The following is a 6596-nucleotide window of genomic DNA, read 5'->3' as shown; positions in this document are numbered from 1 at the left end:
AAGTCAATGGAGTGCAGGGTCACACCCTATGGAGAAAGTTCTGCCTAGGGAACAAAACCCATCAACAACCTTAAACTATTTAAAATAATAAATCAAAAGTTTTAATCACGATGCCCCTGGTGAGAGTGTCACAAATACAATTCCAGTACTTCAGAGAGTAGCAACTGTTCCCTCTATTCTTCTGTGGACACTCAGCACCGCACAAAGGGGCAGGGAGAGGAAGCAGCAGCAGCTCGGTGATCCTGCCCTCCTGTGCAACAGCTCACTCGTGGTGCAGCCAGTGCAGAACCCCTGCCCTTTGGACCATTCAGAAAGGGAATGTATCGTCTTGTGCTCACCCTGTGGCCAGGGCTGGCTCCAGGCACCAGCGAAGGAAGCAGGTGCCTGGGGCGGCTAATCGAAAGAGGCGGCATGTCTGTCCATTGCTGGGATGGCACATCTGGGTAGGTGGGGATGACACTTCGGCAGCAACTCAATCAGTCCACTTTATTTTCTGGGGCAATTCGGTGGCGGGTCCTTCACTCCCCGTCTTTCTCAGCAGCACTTTGGCAGAAACTTAATCATTTTCTTTTTCTTTTTTTCCTCGAAGCTTGGGGCAGCAAAAAAGCTGGAGCCGGCCCTGCTTGTGGCAGTGAAAATCTATGCTACTTTTCATTTGGGCTGGTATCTAAACACACTTTGGCCCTGCATGAAGCAGATAGGAAAGCACTGTAGTAGACAAGAATGGCAACATGGGAAATAGACAACAGGTAGAGCAGGGGTTCTCAAACTGGGTGTCGGAACCCCTCAGGGGGGTCACAAGATTATTACATGGAGAGTCACGAGCTGTCAGTCTCCACCTGAAACCCTGCTTTGCCTCCACCATTCATTATGGTGTTAAATATATAAAGTGTTTTTTCATGGGGGGGGTCACACTCAGGGGTGTGCTATGTGAAAGGGGTCACCAGTACAAAAGTTTGAGAACCACTGAGATAAAGGGTTATTCAGGGCCAAGGAAAGTCTGGGGATAAATCTGGGGCCTATCCTCTGAGGATCTTAGAACATTTCATAAGCATTAATACACCCCTGGAATAAGTATTATCATCCCCATTTTACGATGGGAAACAGACAGACAGTCTACATTAGTATTCCCACCATTGCTACCAACACAGATCTACAAACATGGGAAATATCAGAAGGAAAAGGTGAATCTAACCACCACTGAGTTTTAAGACCAGATTTATAAAGGTATTTAGGTGCCTGCATCTGCAGATAGGTAGATCTTCAATCTGCAACTTTAGGCACCTCCATACCTTTATAAATCTTGCCCTTACGGTATGCCAGCACAGCAGCTTCCCAGCATGATTATACAGACATGATTGATAGCTCAAGCAGATCTCACTAAAACTAGCAGTGTGGCCACAGGGATAGCTCAGCCCAGTCACCCAGGTACGATCCCATGTGACCCCAAGTGCATATTGAGATGGCTAGCCCAAGCCGCCACCAGCACATTGCTGTTTTTAGCACACTAGCTCAAGCAGAGCTCACATGTGTCTGTAGAAGCAGCAAAGAATCCTGTGGCACCTTATAGACTAACAGATGTTTTTCGTGGGTGAATACCCACTTCTTCGGATGCAAGTCATGTGTCTGTCTACCCATGATGGGAAGCACCTGCACAACTGCGCAGATATACCCCCAGTCTCTCCCTTGCTACTCCGGAGACAAATCAAATCTGAGTCAGAGACAAAGGGGGATGTGCTTCCTCCTGAAGAGTTTGCCAGTGCAATATTGTCCAATTGAGTGCGCTTGCTGGCTAAACAGCAAATTTATCATTTAACTGTGACTATAGCAACTTGTTGCAAAGCCCATAAAAGAGAGAACCTTGATTGCAGTAATTAATGAGGCGGCGTGGATCTGTGAATCTGTGTGCTGTGAGGAAGGAAATCTTGCAGTAAGAAACTTTCTTCTTCTTGGTCACAAGACAGTCCACAAACCCAAACAATGGCTAGAGGAAGCTGTTAAGCTCAACTTTGTGTAGGGAGCAGCTTACCAGATGTTTGAGTGTCAATTTTTCCCCTACTCCCCTCTTACACTACACTGTCCCAGAGTAGTGTAAGTTACTGCAGCACTTTTCAGGGTGCTTATTCCTCTGTCCCATCTGTCCAATTCTAGTAATCATTGCAAGAGGGACAAGGGGAGACATGGCAGAGCTACAGCTCTACCCACTTCCTCAGCATGAGAGCTGCTTCCATGGACCCTGTTTACCCAACTTGTGGCCAAAGGTGCAATTGAGGCAGTGTGGCCAGGAAGGGGGCAGAGTCCTTACCTGCTCAGCCATGTTCCTGCTAAGGACAACCTAGTCTACTGGGATTTCATTAGAGTAGGATTGTGCCAGTTTTTAAACCTAATATAAATTATTTGCAAACAGTTTATAAAGTTCTGATACAGCGCCAAGGTTCTGGAAGCCTCCTAAAATGAAGAGGAAGGATGTAGTTAGGGCACTAGCATAGGATTTAGTAAGAGCAAGGCCTCCCATGTATCCTTGGGCAAGTCACTTAGAGCACAAGGGATAATAGCACTTCCCTATCTCACAGGGAAACAGGGTGGGTGGCGGTGAGGAATAATGAGTTTAATGTCTGAGCATCTCACAATTTATACAGTACTAGTGGGCAACTAGAATGCTGTGAGACAGGCCTGCACATCTGAACTGCAATACACAAATATACTAATTTCTGAATATGTTGCTCTGTCACACATTTTCTGTAAGAGACAAGATCCCCCCCTCCCACCCACCCAAACCCACACTCAATCCACTCCACCTTAACAAGTAGGCAAGCTACCAGCTGATGAGATTGCAAAGGGTTACTGACTCAAAACCAGCAATTTTGATCGCATAGGAGATCTCCATTACTAGCCTGCCTGTGAACACACTGCCTTCCCAAATATCAGCTTCAATGGCCAGACAAGTGTCTGACCAAACTATCACACTGGGCAAGCTATGTCTAAGATTTCCAAAGGCGTCCACACCTCCATTTGAAGTGTTTTAGGGGCCCGTCCATGAAAAAAGGTTGCAAACCACTGCTCTAGAGATGTTTTAAGGAGAGAGGTGCTACCCTTGATCCTTGTAGCAAGACTGTCCAACATATGGCTCAGAAACCAAATTCAACTTGCTTGTATCTGTGGCCTTTGGGACATTTTTATTAATAATGGAAGCTACATTCTGAAGTTTCTAGGCTGCAAAAAGCCTTCCAAATATGAACCAATGCAGTGATGCCGTTGTGAGTCTACAGACAGCTTCAGACAATGGTAATGCTCCTGTCTTCTATTAACTTAATTGGAGCATAAAATTTGAAATCCAAAACACTTCATTAGATGTCACTAATCGTCTTAGTGAATGAAATGAAAAAGGGATTGGATTAAAACCAAGGAGATAGAATTTTAAGTTACTGCAAGGAAGAACAGGAGACAGACATGAAAGAGGGAAGTAGTGATGGTGGCACAGTGAGTATATTTTCTTCAATTGACACCGTATTAACTGGCACTTATTCTAGCCCAGATTCCACCCTTGATTCCTGTACATTTCCCACAGATAATCAGTGAGCATCATGTGGATAGATGGTAGTATACAGTCAAATTTATACCCCATAAACTACCACCACAATTAGTGGCCCTCTCCACTGAGGGTAAGATATTGCCCTATACACTCCAGGCACCAGGGGGTGGGGGATGATGAAAGAAAGAAAAAGAAAAGAAAAAAATGCTGAGAAGTCCTCTTGCTGCTGCAGAATTGTTCCATTCCTTCTGCAGTATTGAAGAGAGTGAGAAGCTGGTGCCTCTTAATACAAGGCTGCTTCTGTCCTACTAAAGAGAGGGCATGCTAGGTGGACCAAAAGGTGCAAGCAACAAAGTCCTTCTCCTGTACAGCTTCAGGAAAGGAACAGATTGCTAGGACAGTGGAAAATGGGAGCAAGAGAAAAAAGTGGCAGTAAAATCAGAAACCCATAAAATGGCTGAGTAAAGGATCCACTTGGAGCCACTCAATAGGTAGGAAGAGATGTGTGCTGTTAAGCTTTCCCCATGGGCGCTGTTTTTTTTTTAAAACACCAGAGCTCTTAACATTTACCTCCCTATCTTCTAATATATCTTAACTCATTCTTCTAATTGAATGCCGACTGCAACAAGAGGAAGGCCACTTGCGAAAGTAGCTATCAGATATTGCTCTGGGCAAATGAGATGCCTTACTCCACATGCAGTGGAGATGACAGTCAACTGTTTAAAGTAGCATGGATATTTAGTAAGGCTGTTGATTAACCACACACTTAACTCATGTGATTAACTGAAAAAAAAAATTGATTAAAACTGATTAATTGCACTGTTAAGCAATAGAATAGAAAGTTAAATTTATTAACTATTTTGGATGTCTTTCTACATTTTAAAATATACTGATATCACTTGCAACAGAATACAATGTACAGTGCTCTTTATAAATATTTGCATTCTAAAAACAAAGTTTGATTTTTTCTATTCACCTCATGCAAGTACTGTAGTACACTCTCTGTATCATGAAAGCACAACTTACAAACGTAGATTTTTGTTGCAAAACTGCACTCAAACAAAACAAACGATGTAAAACTTTAGAGCCTATAAGTCCACTCAGTCCTACTTCTTGTAGAGCCATTCATGAAGATAAACAAGTTTGGTTACATTTACTGGAGATAATGCGCCTGCTTATTAGTTACACCACCAAAAAGTGAGAACAGGCGCTCACACTTTTGTAGTCGGCACTGTAAGGTATTTACGTGCCAGATATGCTAAACATTCATATACCCCTTCATGCTTCAGCCACCACTCCAGAGGCTATGCTCGTGACACTCATTAAAAAAGAAAAAACAATATGTTAATTAAATGTGTGACTGAACTCCTTGGGGGGAGAACTATGTCTCCTGCTCTGTTTTACCCACCTTCTGCCATATATTTCATGTTATAGCAGTCTTGGATGATGACCCAGCACATGTTAGTTTTAAAAACACTTTCACTGCAGATCTGACAAAACACAGGGTAGATACCAATGTGAGATTTCTAAAGATAGCTACGGCACTCGACCCAAGGTTTCAAAAGTGCCTTCCAAAATCAGAGAGGAACTAGGTGTGGAGCATGCTTTCAAGAGTCTTAAAAGAGCAACAATCTGATGCGGAAACTATAGAACCCTAACCACCAAAAAAGAAAATCAATCTTCTGTTGGTGGCATCTGACTCAGGTGATGAAAATGAACATGCGTTGGTCCACACTGATTTGGATCATTATTGAGCACAACCCATCATCAGCATGGACGCATGTCCTCTGGACTGGTGGTTGAAGCATGAAGGGACATATGAATCTTTAGGGCATTTGGCACGTAAATATCTTGTGACGCTGGCTACAACAGTCCCATGTGAACCAATGCCTGTTCTCATTTTCAGGTGACATTGTAAACAAGACGCGGGCAGCATGATCTCCTGCAAATGTAAACAAACTTGTTTGTCTGAGCAATTAGCAAAACAAGAAGTAGGACTGAGCAGACTTGTAGGCTCTAAAGTTTTACATTGTTTTGGTTTTGAACGCAGGGTTGTTTTTTAAACATAATTCTACATTTGTAAATTCAACTTTCATGATAAAAAGAGATTGCACTATAGTACTTGCAACAGAAAGATATTATCTTGGTTTTTTTACAGTGCAAATATTTGTAGTCAAATATAAACTGAGCACTGTACACTTTGTATTTGGTGTTGTAACTGAAATCAATGTATTTTAAAATGTAGAAAACATCCAAAAATATTTAAATAAATGGTATTCTGTTATTGTTTAATCACACAGTTTTTTTAAATCGCTTGTCAGCCCTAGTATTTAGTCAAGTCTTGCTTAGCTAGGAACTCAGATTCCCAGTGTCTTCAACTGGGAGTCCTCACACCACAGGACGACAGTTACATACTGGGAGTGTCACCCTATGCCTTAGATTTGCTTGTAGACTTTTAAAAAGTCATCCATTTCAGAGATGCCCCATCTGTCTTTCAGAAGCATCAGCAATGTCTCAAGCTGTTGAGGTAAACAATGTAGGCTTCCCCACACCACTTCAAACAAATCCCACTGACACCTCCGAGGGTCTAGCACAACCCTCCAGCTGTGAAGCAACTAGAAACCTATAGTTATCTATTTTGATATCCTACAGACTTGCAAGAGTAGAGCAAGAACCTGTGGACTGAAAACCTGCATTGTAGTTCGATGTTCTCCCATTAGCAGTAGTTTTGCAATTTACAGCAAAGACAGTTTAATCTGCAGAGAAGAACACTGCTTAAATTTCTGCCTTGTGACCTTTGAAATGGGTGTTTAAGAATGGTGTTCCATAAGCAAGTGGAATTTTGTCTGCCTCCGCCCCATACAAGGCGGTCATATCTAAAGCCAAGTATTTATTATGTAGGTTAATGTTCCCACCAACCTTGGGAATTGTAGGTTTCCATTCTACCCGAGTTTCTTAAATAAATGCAAAACTCAGGAGTTTAAGGTTTTGCGCACAACCCTGCCAGGCCAATTCATCCTCAGAGAAGGGATTATTATTTAGGCTTGTTTAGTTTACTTTCTTA

Source organism: Mauremys reevesii, linkage group 3 (genome assembly GCF_016161935.1).
Source record: "Mauremys reevesii isolate NIE-2019 linkage group 3, ASM1616193v1, whole genome shotgun sequence".
Lineage (NCBI taxonomy): Eukaryota > Metazoa > Chordata > Testudines > Geoemydidae > Mauremys > Mauremys reevesii.
Note: the sequence above shows the minus strand (reverse complement) of the source record.